This window comes from Lontra canadensis, unplaced genomic scaffold (assembly GCF_010015895.1).
Source record: "Lontra canadensis isolate GAN:19392208 unplaced genomic scaffold, GSC_riverotter_1.0 scaffold254, whole genome shotgun sequence".
Taxonomy (NCBI): domain Eukaryota; kingdom Metazoa; phylum Chordata; class Mammalia; order Carnivora; family Mustelidae; genus Lontra; species Lontra canadensis.
The window spans coordinates 1-15,499 of NW_022631248.1; the positions used below are offsets into that span (position 1 = coordinate 1).

At 42.1% G+C, this 15,499-nt stretch overlaps 2 pseudogenes; one reads left to right on the forward strand and one right to left on the reverse strand.

Annotated features, from left to right (window-relative positions):
- Nucleotides 1-8,235: 8,235 nt before the first annotated feature.
- Nucleotides 8,236-8,430, reverse strand: LOC116862532 (annotated as a pseudogene).
- Nucleotides 8,431-14,768: 6,338 nt separating this feature from the next.
- On the forward strand, nucleotides 14,769-15,057 carry LOC116862531 (annotated as a pseudogene).
- The last annotated feature ends 442 nt before the right edge of the window (nucleotides 15,058-15,499 follow it).

Sequence of the window (15,499 nt, forward strand, 5' to 3'; positions counted from 1 at the left end):
CAAGAACTCAAGAAAGAAATGTTCTGTGATTTAAAAAAAAAAAAAAAGGAGTTAAAAGCCAAGAAATTAAACAGCTTCTGTTTGTAGTAGGTGGTGAGAAAAACGTAACGTAACACATACCATTTCCTGCCTTTGCATAACCAGTTTGAAGTATAGTTCTGTGTGAACATATTCAAAGCTTGTTGGTTTTCCTCGCAATAACAGCACAGGGAATAAGGGCTCAGTGTGCTGGAGGCACAACGAGAACTTATCCTGGACTGACTCAGGCAGAGAGGAGCCAAGTTGTCAAGACAAAAGGCAACTTAGGCACATGAATTCCGGCCTGACATGATGGTGGCTCAGTTCACAGATACAGTTCTGTGGCTGTATCCCAAGGGCCCACATTTCTGGGGACCCCTCTATTTAGACCAGGTGGTTGAGGATATTTGTGACTTGCAAAGACAACACGCTGCATGATACGAATCTGCCTTACAATTGCAAGTTTCTTTCTTTTTTTGGTAACAGCTTTATTGAGCTCTAATTCACATACTTTACAATTCACCCCTTTAAGGTGTACAATTCAGTAGTTTTTAATATATTCACAGTCGCACAGCGATCACCACAATCAATTATAGAACATTTCATTACTTCAAAAAGAAATCCATACCCTTTAGCTCTCACTCCTCAACCCCCCTGCTCCCCAAGCCTTGGGCAAACGCTAATAAATCTGTCTCTTTATATTTGCTTATTCTGGACATTTCATATAGATGGAATCACATAAGTGGTCTTCTGTGATGGAGTTCTTCCACTTAGCATAATGTTTTCAAGGCTTATCCACACTGTAGCCTGTATCAAAATGTCACTCCTTTGTTGGCTTGATAATAATAACCTCGTATGGATATATCACATTTGGCTTATCCATTCATCAGTCTGCACAACTGGGTCATTTCCACCTTTTAGCTAGTATGAATAATGCTGTCACAAACATTTGTATGCAAGTTTCTGTGTAGACATGTGTTCTTTCTCTTGAGTATGAATCTCAGAATGGAATGTCTGGGTCAAATAGGAGCTCTTTGTTTAACTTCTTGAGGAACCACCAGACTGTTCCAAAGTGACGGCACTGTTTTATATTCCCATCAGCAATGTATGAGGGTTCCAGTTTCTCCACATCTTGCTAGCACTGGTTATTACCTGACTTTTCACTTTAGCCATCCTAGTAGGGATGAGGTGGCATTCATTTTATTTTTTATTTGCATTTCCCTGATGGTGTTGAACATCTTTTCGTGGGCTTTTTGGCAATTTGTCTGTCTTTCTTGTGGTTGGAGAAATGTCTCTTTGGATCTTTTGTTCATTTTTTAATTGTATGGTCTTTTTGAGTCAAGGATTCTCTATATATTCTAGATACGAGTTCCTTATCAGATATATGATTTGCAAATACTTTTTCCCATTCTGTGGCTTGTTTTTTCACCTTTTTGATTGTCCTTGCAGCACAAAAGTTTAATTTTGATGAAGTCCAATTTATTTATTTATTTGTTTAAGTAGGCTCCACACCCAGTGTGGAGCCCAACATGGGGCTTGAATTCACGACTGTGAGGTCAAGACCTGAGCCGAAATCAAGAGTCAGATACTCAATTGACTGAGCCATTCTGGTGACCCTGATTTGTTTTTTATTCTTTGGTTGCTTGTTCTCCAAGTATCACATATAAGAATCCATTGCCAAATCCAAGGTTATAGCGATTTACCCCTATGTTTTCTTACTATACTTAAACAATGTTAGTTCTTATAATTTAGAACTTTCATTCATTTGAGTTAATTTTTGTATATGGTGTGAGGTAAAGGTCCAACTTCATTCTATTCCATGTGGATATCCATGTGAGTTTCTTTACGAACCCTCTCTTTTCATTCTGGCTGCTGGTAGTTAATGCTATTTTGATTAGAGGGTTCCTATAGGATACAGAAGTGATGTGTCTAGGCATTGTCACCCCACTGTTTCATTTTGACCCAGTCAGTACATGTTAAAGAAGCTGATGCAGGAGGACATACATTTAGACTATTTGGTCTCTGATCTTTTATATTATCATAAAAGATTGGCTTTGATATTTGTGAATAAAGCCATCACTGGAGATGAAATAGGCAGTTTTATTAATAAGACAGGAAGGAAAATTCTCCCTAGCTCTGTGGATCTAATTCAGCATTGTTCAGGGAGCTTGTAGCTCCTGGTTCACACTCCTGCCACCCTTGGCTTCCCATTGCTCTTTTCCTGTTACTTTCCCTCTGTCCCTCCCATGACAGTGGAAGACTTGGACTTCTTCTATTTATATGGAGTCCCCACACCTGTGCCCTGGCTGCCATCACTTGTTATCTGCGCAGGAACCTTTGCTTTCTATTAACTTCTATCTTTCTGATCTTTAGTCTCTACTGACCCTGCCCATTAGTATTTTAATGCTCTAGCTTATTGCTAGACTTGAATGCCTTGATCCCAATTTCCCCTTCAACCTATGCTCCCTACCTCTATGCCCTGCCCTCCACCAGCCAGTCAAACTCCTTGAGACAGTCATCTTCACTTAGGTTTTCACTGTGCCACCTTATACTCACTTCTCAGTCTATTCCAAACTTCTGAGTCCATTATACCAAGGCCCCAATGAACTCCATGCTGCCGAACACTTTTTGGTTCTCATCTTGTCTACCAGTGAGGACTAAGCATAACACACCAAGAGTAAGGAAAGAATGTACATTGGGAAGGCAACTGTCAATAACTTGACTTGACTCCCTCAGTGGTCGGTGATATGGGCCAATTCTTCCTTCATGAAATAGTCCTTCTCTGGGGTTCCACATTATTATGCTTCCCTAGTTTTCTTCCCCTTTGGCTGCTCCTTCTTAGTCTCCTCACATACAATGTTTCCTCTATCCTCCTCAGGTTTCTTCACTCTTAACCCTCTTCCTGGGTGATAATTATTCCTGTGAATTTAATTACCTTGTGGACACATGTGACCCTCAAATCCTTATCCTCTGCCTATATGCAAAGATCTCCAAATCTTTTTTTAAGAATATATTTTTAAGTAATCTCTATACCCAAGGTGGGGCTCGAACCTACAATCCCAAGATCAAGAGTCAAATGCGCAATCAACTGAGCCAGCCAGAGGCCCCTAAAGATCTCCAAATCTTTATCTCCTGCTTTGATCCATTTGTCAAGATTTGAATGTTTACAAAGCGCTGAAAACTGAACATGTCCAAAATTAAGCTCATTTTACTTCCTCCCAACTGGCTTCTCCTTCAGAATTCTGTTTTCGTAAAATGACTGTACCATTCACTCAGTTGTCCAAACCAGAAATCTGAGAGTTGTTCTAGATGTCTTGTTTCCCCTTACTCCCTGGCCCTAATTAGCCCCCAGTGCCTGCTGAGTCTACCTACTACGTGTCGACTGAGTGCTTCCACTTCTCTCCATCCCCACCATCACCACCCTGGCATTAACCTGCACAAGCAGAACCCTGGACTCCTCTCTCAGTGTCTCTGCTCTCATTTTCCACATGTTTCCCTCCAACGTGATACCCACTCTGCAGTCAAAGTCTTTCTAAAATGTCAACTGGATCGGGTCACTTACTTACATACAGTTCTCTAAGGCCTTCTCATAGCCTTAGGGTGAAGATACAAATCCTTAACCCCCTACACAAGGCCCTCCATGACCCGGCCCATTGCTGGCCTCCACATGACAAAAGCAATGACTAATACAAATTTGAGAAAGGACCCAAGGACAGAAGCTATGACCAAGTTGTTCAGCACTTAGTTTTCAGATATGTAAATCTAATCTTGAGACAGAGCAGGGACTAGACTCGGGTCCCTGTAACACTGACCATGAAGCCCAGCATTCCTTGAGAGCTGAAACCCTATGCCTCTTGAGTAGCTTATCTCGCAGGAATGCGGAAGCAGGATGCTGAGCAAAGGAGAGACTCAACTACAAAGACTGGTAAAGACCCAACCAAACCAGTCTGTGCCAAGGTGGACTCCAGTGCTGACCTTTCGCTGACCTTTTACTTCATTATGACACTAAAAATCATGGCCAGGGGAGGCGATTGAACATGCTAATGAGACACAAGATGCAAGAGGAAGCATGTTCCGTCCACTGCACCTGCGTTCCCAACTTCCTGTATCTCTCCTGCCCTTACGCGCTTAGACGTCACTCCTTCCCCACCTCAATCTCTGTGAAAACTTTTCCGGGGACTTGGTTGGGAAAAAAACAAAAACAAAAACAAAAACAACCTAAAACCTCTAGTCTGGCTTCCAGTAAATTTCTTCTGCTTGGAGAGCCCAAGGACCCTAGTTGGTAACAATCGCATGGTGAGCAATTTAACCAGGCCTACGCTTTCACCTGGATACTTCACTGCAACTTTTATATTAACTTAATACCCATTTTATTATAAATCTTTTATCTATTCCGAAACCTTTCTAGGATTATATTACTGTGTCTTTTCTCTTGCAGTTAGTATCAAGAGAGGAATTTGAAATACCTATTTATTAGATGGTGATTTGAGTATTTTTTTAAAGTTTTTATTTAAATGATCTCTATACCCAACATGGGGCTCGAGCTCATGACCAAGATCAAGTCACATGCTCTACTGAATGAGCCAGCTGGGCACCCCCTTAGTCCTGAAATTCATGTTTTTTTAAAGATTTATTTATTTGAGGGAGAGAGAGAGTGGGGCAGGGGGAGAAGGCGAGTCAGCAGATTCCATGCTCAATGTGGAGCCTGACACAGGGCTCGATCCCACTAACCCTGAGATCATGACCTGAGCTGAAACCAAGAGTTAGAAGCTCCACCATATGGGCCATGCAGGCATCCCTTGTCCTGACATTCTTAAGAAAGACTGGATATCACCTGTTTCCTAATCTAAATCTCCAGGTGCGGACTGAGATTGCCCTCGCTTAGACAAACACACCACCCAGGCCCAGTCACCTGCAGACAGAAAGAATCACGATGCACGAACATGGTGGTTTCTGAGGTAATTACGTGTGTGTGTGTGTGTGTGTGTAGTGGGGGTAAATGTTGTAGAGAGGAATAATAAGTAGTTGTTTCCAAAAGGAAAAGGAGCTCTGTATTTACAAAATAATAGTCTTCACGACAACATGGTATTTTGTTAAGATCAGAAAAAATCGTGATTTTTAAGTCTCATAGTTTTCTGTAACTTCTTAGTAAAGCAGCACTGACTTATCCCTTTCTCTTTCAACAGCTAACCTCATTCTTTCTTATTCTTTCTATTAGTCATTAACCCATAAAAAATGGAGAGTATCTGCTTTGATCCTGTCATCTTACAGAGGATGAACTCAAGCCCCGGGGGGGGCGACAGGACTTGATAAGCTCCCTCAGGGGGTTAGCAGAATGCCCTCTTCAGCACCTTTGTTGTCCAGTCCATTTCTTCTCCTCTGCCCAAATCACCTGTCCTCCTAAGCCCTCCCTACAGCTGAGCTTGTGCCCGTAGGTGCCCCTAAGTCTGTTCAGAACAAAGTCTCGGGAGGACAGCAAGCCTGACAGTCCTGTGGTTGTGTTCCTCTATCCAGCTGCATGTCCTAGCCCCTAACACAGACTGGGAAACCTTGAGTCTTTACCTGCATAATTAATCTTAACTCCCTGACATTCAGCCGAACATGGGTAGGACAAAAAGCTTTCAAGGATATACCACCAAAGCGATAGGCACATTCTGAGGTGAGGAGCTTCAGGCCTCTAAATGTTACCGATTGTTGATCTGGGAGTCTAAGTACCAGAACACATCTGAACAATATGATTGCTGAGAAAGGCCCACCCCCGGCCCCATCTCCATTGGTATTCATCTTTTTTTAAAGCACACCATTGTATTAGTGGAAGAATATAGGGTGTGCTTGAAGTATAAACTATCAGGTCCAGGTTGACTGATTGACCATATCACATAGCCTAATCCATCTTATAAGGGCAGGATGGTAAGAACAGGAATGGACAGTGGTCCAGGGTGGACCAGAAAGTGGTCCAGGCTGACAGGCAACTGCTAAAATGGTTCCCAGCAGTTGTGTCTTTATTAATCTTCTCTCCTTGAGTATGGGCTAGACCTAGGGACTTCTAACAAATAGGGTATGGCAAAAGTGACTAGGTTACAAAAGACTGTGACTTTCATCTCTCTCTCTTTCTCATGTTTGGAGCCCTTTGTTTGAGGGAAGCAAGCCGCCATTTTGTGAGCCATCCAATGAAGGGTCTATACCTCAAGAAATGGATATCTCTGGCCAACAGCCATAAGGAACTAAGGTCAGCCAATAACATCTGTCCCAGTAGAACATGGAAGTGACTACAGTCTCACCAGAAACCCTGACTGCAGTCTTGTAAGAGATGCCGAGCCAGAGTCCCCAGAGCAGCCATGCCCAGATTCCAGGCCCACAGGAACTGTGAGGTGACAAAAATGGTTTTTTGTTCTAAACTACTCAATTTGGGAGTAATTTGTTACAGAGCAATAGTTGGCTAATGTACTCAGTGGGAAGCTACCTCGTGTTGAGAACTCATCAGACATTTCATGAAATGAAGGCTACTCACTGGTGAGCTGGAGACATTCTAGATGCACAAGCTGAAAGAGAAATTTAAAGGGGAAAGATCTTACAAGAGCTGATACATCTTTTTTAGTAGAGCTATTCCTATAAAACTGGTGATAGGGATTTTGCCCTAGTACTATTAGCAGATCACCAAGGATTTCCTAATAAAACATGTCATATATTTTTATTTTTGCATGATGCTTTTGAAAACAGAGCTCTATTTTTTTTTAAGATTTATTTATTTATTTTAGAGAGAGTGTGAGTGAGAGGGAGTGAGTGGGGGGAGGGCCAGAGGGAGAGAATCTTCAAGCAGACTCCCCACGGAGCGTGGAGCCTGATGCAGGGCTCCATCCCAGGACCTGTGAGATCATGACCTGAGCCAAAACCAAGAGTCGGATGCTCCACCCACTGCTCTACCCAAGCGCCCCAAGGCTCTTTTTTAAGGAAATGAGTGTGCATTACAAATTCTGATATTTTTGGTCACTAAAATTCAGTAAAATATTTATGAGTGTAAATCACTTAATATTTAGGAACATGGATTTCCCCCATTTTCAGCCAACACTGTTGTTTGGGACCCATGGTGGCATAGTGCAGTGATCAGTAGGGGAGATTCTGAATCCGGACGGCACGGGTTCCAACCCTAGACCCACTGAGTTACCAGCTGTCTGATTCTGGGAAGTTACTTAAACTCTCTTCACTTCAGTTCCTGCATCTGAAGAATGGGGATAATAATGGTATCTACTTCATAGGGTTTTATGAGGATGGCACAAATTAATGAATACAAAGCAATTAAAATAGTGTGTAGTTTATAGTTAGTGCTATATAAGTATTTGCAATTTGGGGGGGTCAGAAAGGGTGTTCAGTGAACCAGTTTGCAGTACACGCCCCAGGAATGCTGCACCATGGTGTGAAAATTAGTGTGGCAAATGCTCCCCCTCCAAATGCTGGCGGACTGGGACCAGCTGTTTACACAGGGTATACGCCATGCTTTGTCTGATCCAAACGATGGAAGAAAATGTGGTGGCTGGTATTTCAAACAGTTAATGGATATGTTCTTTTCCCTGTGCAATGCTTTTATTCCTACACCATCATAAAGGCGTACACACACCCACACACCCTCCCAACCTCTTTTTTTTATGATTGATTTACTTTTTTTTTACCAAAGTTTATTCTTGGGGCACCCGGGTGGCTCAGTTGTTGGGCGTCTGCCTTCTGCTCAGGTCCTGATCCCAGGGTCCTGGGATCGAGCCCCGCATTGGACTCCCTGCTTGGCAGGACCCCGCTTCTCCTACTTCCCCCTGTATTCCCTCTCTCGCTGTCTCTCTCTCTCTCTCTGTCAAATAACTAAATAAAATCTTTAAAAAAACAAACAAAAGTTTATTCTTTTTTTTTTAAAGGGGGAAAGAGAGAATGAGCGAGCACTGAGGAAGGGGCATAGGGAGAGAGAGAGAGAATCTCAAACAACTCCCTGCTGAGCTCAGTGCTCAATCTCATGACCCTGAGATCCTGACTGAAGCTGAGACTGAGAGTCGGATGCTCAACTGACTGAGCCGCCCAGGCGCCCCTACAGAAGTTTATTCTTAAATGTACAACAGGATCTAAGACACTACATTCCTGCTATAGGTGGCAACAGATGCGAGGAGAGGGAATCCAGATGTTTAAACAGGAATGGAATTGAGGAGCACCATGACCTCAGGCACAAGGAACAGCTTACTTTTCGCCAGACTTCCTAATTCCACCTATAACCAGGGGGTCATTTCCTGTGACCTTTGCTTTTAGCTCCTCGAGTTTCTTCTGCTCCTCTTTCTGTTTCTGCTTAAATGCCTCGTCTACCTCATCAGTATCCTTGGCCTGCCTCTTGGGCTACTTTGGGGGCTGCTTCTTGCCATCTACGTGGCCAGACATGGCACCTGCTGCTGCTTCCCCAGTCCCTCCTCCCCAACCTCTGTTGACTAAAGATCCTTTGATTAGGAAGACGAGTCCGTAGAGAGCAAGGAACGATGGGGAGCACCCTGCTCCCTATCCCTCTCCCTCACCTTGAGTTCCCTAAATGTGAGCAGAGGAATATTAGGACCCCACAATCCACAACATTGAGTTAGAGGATCAGTAAAGGAGACCTGTGTCTCACTCCTATTTGGAGCTCTGGGAAGAGGCATGTTTCAGGGAACTCTCCAAGTACCATCAAGGGGGTGATAGAGTAGACGGTTGGCTGGGCCATGTGGGAAGAAAGGCCTGAGATAGCCCAGGGTAGCAGGGAAGAAGACAAAGATATTTTTCAGGCTGCTCTAGACTGAATGTTTGACCAGATTCATGCGTGAAATCCTAATCCTCACTGTGATGGTAGGAGGAGGTAGGGATCTTTGGGAGGTGAGCAGGTCTTAAGGGTGGAGTACTCGTGGGTGAGATTAGTGCCCTTATGAAAGAGACCCCAGAGAAATCCCTCGTCCCACCCACCATGTGAGGACACTGCAGGAAGACTGCACCAGGAACCAGGAAGCAGGGTCTCACCAGATACCAAATCTGCTGGTGACTTAATCTTGGACTTCCCAGTCTCCAGATCTGTGAGAAACGAACTTCTGCTGTTTATGAATTTCTCTGATATAGTAGTGTGAATAGACTAAGACACACACCATCAATAATGATCTGAAGAGCTAAGAAAGAAGGTCAAGGATCTGAGGGGTCTTGTAAGTAGGAAGGAAAGCATATGGCTGCAAAGGCCGGGATAGAGCCACCTCCTCCTATCCCATGGCCACATCTTGATAGACTTCAAGATGATTTTCCCCTGGAGCCTGAATACAACCCTGAGAAGAAGTGGGAAACCCTCAAATTGACTGAGAACTTCCTAAATTGACAGGTCAGCCCAAATTAAGATTAAGTTTTCAGACAAAAACAGAATGAGGGCTTTAGATAGAAATTAAGTCCAATTACAGACAAGTTTATGTTTTTGCATACCTAAGTTTGTATCCTATATAATAAACTGGCTGGCTTTACTTAGTCACACAAGTTGAAATATGTTTTTGAAAAAAGACATAAGATTACACCATGCAATTTTCATTACAGAAGAGGTTAAATAATTCAGGTTAGATCTCTTCCCTGAGCCATGCCTATTTGCATCACACATGGATTTGGTTCAAGGCTGGGTCAGTGGAGATTTCCCTGAAATATCATCAGCATTTCTAAACACACATTTCCACCCTGTAACTGGTCCTCTACTGCAACAACCTCTCTTGAACTAGCATTGCATTCATGAAAGAAAACAATAAGTATGAGTCATAAGTGTAGCTGCTCTTTGGAGGGCAAAATCAGGTACTTGTGTGCTAATAAAACTTAATTCTTGGGGTGCCTGGCTGGCTCAGTGTCACATATGATTCTTGATCTTTGGGTTGTGGGTTCAATCCCACATTGGGCATAGAACTTACATTAGAAAAAATTCTTTAGGGGCGCCCGGGTGGCTCAGTGGGTTGAAGCCTCTGCCTTCAGCTTGGGTCATAATCCCAGGATCCTGGGATCGAGCCCCACATCGGGCTTTCTGTTCTGCGAGGAGCCTGGTTCCTCCTCTCTCTCTGCCTGCCTCTCTGCCTACTTGTGGTCTCTGTCTGTCGAATAAATAAATAAAATCTTTTTAAAAATTCTTCAAAAAATTAATACTTCAAATTTTACTTAGACACTAGATATTTCATTGTTACTCATAGTAGCAGAATTATTTTACATGCTTGAATCAAGGAAAATTTTTATCTTTGTTTTCACTTTCTACATCCCCTAAGATCTTAAAACACTTAAAGTGGAGGAGCTCTAAGAGTATGTGGATTATTTTTAAGAGGGAGAAATTTGAGAGTTCAAAGTAGCTCTTCATTCATCTCATTAACCAACACTGAATGCACCTGCTATGGTTAGGCGCTAACCTTACTGCTGGGGGTCTGGAATGACTAACACAATGACACATGAAGAACATTTTGGAGAAAGAAAAATGAAGAAGATTTCCCCTGCAGATAAAAAAGGATATGATACAGTTACCATATCAGAATACAAAATATCAGAAAAAAATAAAACAGAAGAGACAGGTAAATGAAAAAGAATAAAGTTTATGAGGGGCACATAGGTAGCTCAGTTGGTTAAGTGCCTGACTCTTGATTTCAGCTCAGGTCATGATCTCAGGGTTGGGAGATAGAGCCCAATGTTGGGCTCCCTGTTGGATGTGGAGCCTGCTTAAGATTCTCTCTCTCCCTCTGCCCCTCCTATATCTCTCTCTGCCTCTGTAAAAATAGATTTTAAAAGTTTAAGAATGGATTCAAGTAGACATAGGAATTTAAAATATTAGGACTTTGTTTTCCATCAACAAACTGATTTTCAGTTAGAAATGACTGTTGAAGGGGCGCCTGAGTGGCTCAGTCAAGCATTTGCCTTGGGCTCAGGTCATGATTCCAGGGCCCTGGGATCAAGCCCCACATCAGGCTCCTTGCTCAGTGGGGAGCCTGCTTCTCCCTCTCCCTTGTGCTCTCTCTCGCTCTGTCTCTCTCTCTCAAACAAATAAATATAATCTGAAGAAAAAAAAAAGATTGTTCAAGGGGTGCCTGGGTGGCTCAGTTGGTTAAGCACCCGACTCTTGATTTCAGCTCGGGTCATGATCTCAGGGTTGTGAGACTGAGCTTTTCGTTGGGCTCCATGCTCAGTGGGGAGTCTGCTTGAGATTCTCTCTCTCTCCCTCTGCTGCTCCTCCATCTTGGGCTCTCAGTCTCTCTAAAGAAAAAAAAAAATGTTTGGTAAATATGGTTGGAGCAACAGTCTAACCTTTTCAAAAAATTAAATAAAATGGAGATTCTTACTTTATACCTATAGTCAATACAGATTAAGGATTGAGTATAAGAAGTAAAACCATAAAAAGCAAGAAGAAAATTTAGGTCAATATTTTTTATAGGTGACAACAAAGGTACACCCTTAAAGATTGTTCAGCTGTAGTAGACAATGCTAGTTTTCCAAAGTGGTTATTATAGTTAACACTTCTATGAGTAATTTATGGATTTCCAGTTGCTCCATATCCTCGCCAACAACCAGTATTGTCAGTTTAAATGTTTTTATGCATTTTGGTAGTTTAAGTTTAAATGTTTTTATGTATTTTGGTAGTTTAAGTTTAAGACAATGGTCTTTTTTTTTTTTAAGGCTTTTTATTTATTTGACAGACAGAAACCACAAGCAGGCAGAGAGGCAGGTAGAGAGAGAGGAGGAAGCAGGCTCCCCGCCGAGCAGAGAGCCCAACGTGGGACTCGATCCCAGGACCCCAAGATCATGACCTAAGCCGAAGGCAGAGGCCCAACCCACTGAGCCACCCAGGTGCCCCGTATGGTCTTTTTTTTTTTTTTTAAGATTTATTTATTTTAGGGGAGGAGGGGCAGTGGGAGGGAGAGAGAAAATCCTTAGGCAGACTCTGTGTCAAGCATGGAGTCCAATGTGGGGCTTGATCCCCTGACCCTGAGATCATGACTTGAGCCAAAACCAAGAGTTGGACGCTCAACCAACTGCACCACCCAGGTGGCCCCCTCACTGTGGTTTTAATCTGCATTTCCCTGATGACTAAAATGTTGGGTACATTTTCTGTGCTTATAAATATGCATACATTTTTAATTCAGCAATCTTAATCCTAGGGCTTTATCCTGAAGAAATACACATGCATACACACACACACACACTTTTGAATTATCCAATAATTGTATTCTGATGAACTGTTTTTGGTATATTTAAACTATGAGATATGGTTATCTACTAATAATTACTATTAATATCTTGATGGTGGTTAATCTTTGGAGTAGAGTGGTGGGTGACTTTTTTTAACCTCTAAACAAAACTTTAATACATTTCTAATTGTGGGGCGCCTGGGTGGTTCAGTCATTAGGCATCTGCCTTTGGTTCAGATCGTGATTCCAGGGTCCTGGGATTGAGCCCTGCATTGGGCTTCCTGCTCAGCAGGAAGCCTGCTTCTCCCTCTCCCACACCCTCTGCTTGTGTTCCCTCTCTTGCTGTGTCCTTCTCTGTCAAATAAATAAAATCTTTAAAAAAAATACATTTCTAATTGTGTCCTGAGAGGAGATTTTTTAAATATGTTCTTAACTTTTAGACATTTTCCGAATTTTTCACAGTATATATTGTTTTTATTTTTGGAAGATATAGCAAAAAGTATTTCTATATTATTTTGTAACAACAAATAGAAATAAAAAATTTAATCCCAAATAACCTAACAGAATACCCACAATTCGATCATAAGCAATGTCATTGGAGGTTGTTTTTCATTTAAAATGCAAAAGATATACCGAGTGCCCATATCTTTCTAAATATGATTTTTTTTTTTAAGTAAGCTCTATGCCCAACATGGGGCTTGAACGCACAATCCCAAAATCAAGAGTTGCGTTTTGCATTGACTGAGCCAGTCAAGTGCCCCCAGTTTCATCTTTAAAAAGAATCAGGGCTCCTTGGAGGAATGGCCGAGGAAAGCACAAGATGAACCAGGAACATGGGAACATTTTGATATAACAGAAAGTATGGGAATGAAAAACAAACAAAAAAGAGAGATGGGAACATGTAGAAAGAACATAGAACTAGTTTCAAGGGCAGCCCAGTGGCTAAGTCTGGGACAACTTTTGAGCTAAAGATAAACCAGGACAGTAAAGGATTATAACTCACTGAATAAAATAGGAATCTGCCAATTCATGCTGATATGATATGATATGATATGATATGATAGATAACCGAATATTTGGGGCTGAGCCAGGGAGGGTCCTTCCTTACAGTGAAATAAAGGTTGATAAATGCAGAGGGAGGGGCACGGTTGAAAGATCACTGTTTTGCAACCATCATAGTTAAGAATGGTTTGGGCAAGAAATAGCAATGATTGCTAAATCTAGGGGGGGGGGAAATGTTTGATGAAGAAGAGGATGCTTACTTAGTTCTAAACTATGTCTCCATAAATTCCTCCTTAGCTGCAAGGGAAAAACGGTAACTATACAGTGGAGAAACTGGACCACATTAACCAACAGGTCTCTGGAACCAGTAATACATTATATGTTGATTAATTGAATTTGAATTAAAAAATGGAAAAAAAAATTAAAAATTAAAGTTAAACAAACAAAAAAACCTAACAAACAGGGTGCGGACTGAGATGGTGTGCTTCCAGATCTGATACTCAGAGAAGAACAAATCATCACCTTTGTGCCCTTCTGGCAGGAGATGGAATCAAGGCCTGAATCAAGTCATGAGGAGCCACCAGGCAAGTCCATCTGAAGAACGTTCCACAAAACAACTGGCTTATGTTCTTTAAAGGCACCGATGTCATGAAAGACAAAAAATGCTACAGGACCGTTCCAGATTAAAGAACATTAAAGAAACAAGATGATTTAACACATATGTGATCTTTTGGTTAAAGCTGGTACCAGAGGGGGACAATGCTATAAGGAATTTATTGGTATAACTGACAAAATTGGAATATGGATTGCCGAATGGAAAAAAGTATGCATCAAGGTTACATTTCTTGATTTGAAACTGTGTTGTGGTTATGTAGGAAAATATACTTGTTCTTAGGAACAATACAATGGGGTATTAAGGGTATAACAAAGGCATGAGCTACGTAAACTCAGATGGTTCTGAGAAAATACATCATTACTAAGGGAGAAAAGGAAAATAAATGTGATGAAATTAGAAACAAATGATTATTCTGGATACAGGCAGTATGGAAGTTCTTTGTAATTTTGGCAACTTTTAAAAAAAAGATTTTATTTATTCATTTGTCAGAGAGAGAGAGAGAGAGCACAACCAAAGGGAATGGCAGGCTCCCTGCTGAGCAAGGAGCCGGATGTAGGACTTAATCCCAGGATCCTGGGATCATGACCTGAGCCAAAGGCAGATGCTTAACCCATTGAGCCACCCAGGTAATCCTACAACTTTTCTTTACATTTGGAATTTCTTTTTAAGTTTAATAATAATAATGCACATAGTCGTCGTTGTGGGCTTGGTTTGAATTATTTTATCCCAAACACACACACACACACATGCACTTAACTGAGATACATAGAAGTAATTTATCTGGGATAGGGGAGTAATAAGAGGGCTAATTTGGGAGGGTATGGGCATGTCCCTCATGCTTAATGGAAGACAGGCAGGGGAACAGACCATGGTAATGGGTCTCAGAAATGGAAGATGGTGGCTGAGGCTTGTGAGCTGAATACTGAGATTCCTGGGAGGTCAGTCTGCTGTCAGGCATGGCCCATAGATGTAGACATGAATGTGGTCCTAGTAAAATGGAACCTCTAGATTGTAAACAATGGAAGATAGAAGGGACACCATTAGAAACTGCCCAGGAGAAGATGGGTACATGAGGGATATGGGATTCACGGGGTCGAAATGAAACTTGGAGGTACGTGTGCGGCTCTGGAAATAACGTGTCCTTTGCTGGTGCATTATTTAAAGCATCCAGTGGGAGATTTGCTGCATTTGTGGTAGCTGTAGGGGCTGAATATTACCTGAAAGAAAGATAAGGATCATCACTGAAGATAAAATCTAGAAGTATCTTAGAGGCTTCCTAACTCTTTTATCAAAATAAGATTTCTTCTGGGACACCTGGGTGGCTCAGTTGGTTAGGCATCTGCCTTGTCTTGGGTTGTGATCCTAGGATCATGGGATCGAGTCCCGCCAGGCTCCCTGCCCCACGGGGGCGCGGGAGGGCTGCTTCTTCATCTTCTCCCTGCTTGTGCTCTCTCTCACCAACTCCATCTGTCTGTCTCTCTCAAATAAATAAAATTCTTAAAAAATAATAAGGTTTCTTCGCAGTAAAATAACAACAACAAACCCACGAAGTGTAAGATGGTGTAACCTCCTTGTTCATATCACATCACCTTGTTAGTCTCATTTCCTTTCCTCCTGTTGAAACATGAAACACTGTGGCCAGTCCCCACGCAGATACTTCGGCTTTTTTGTTTCAGCCACTAAATCC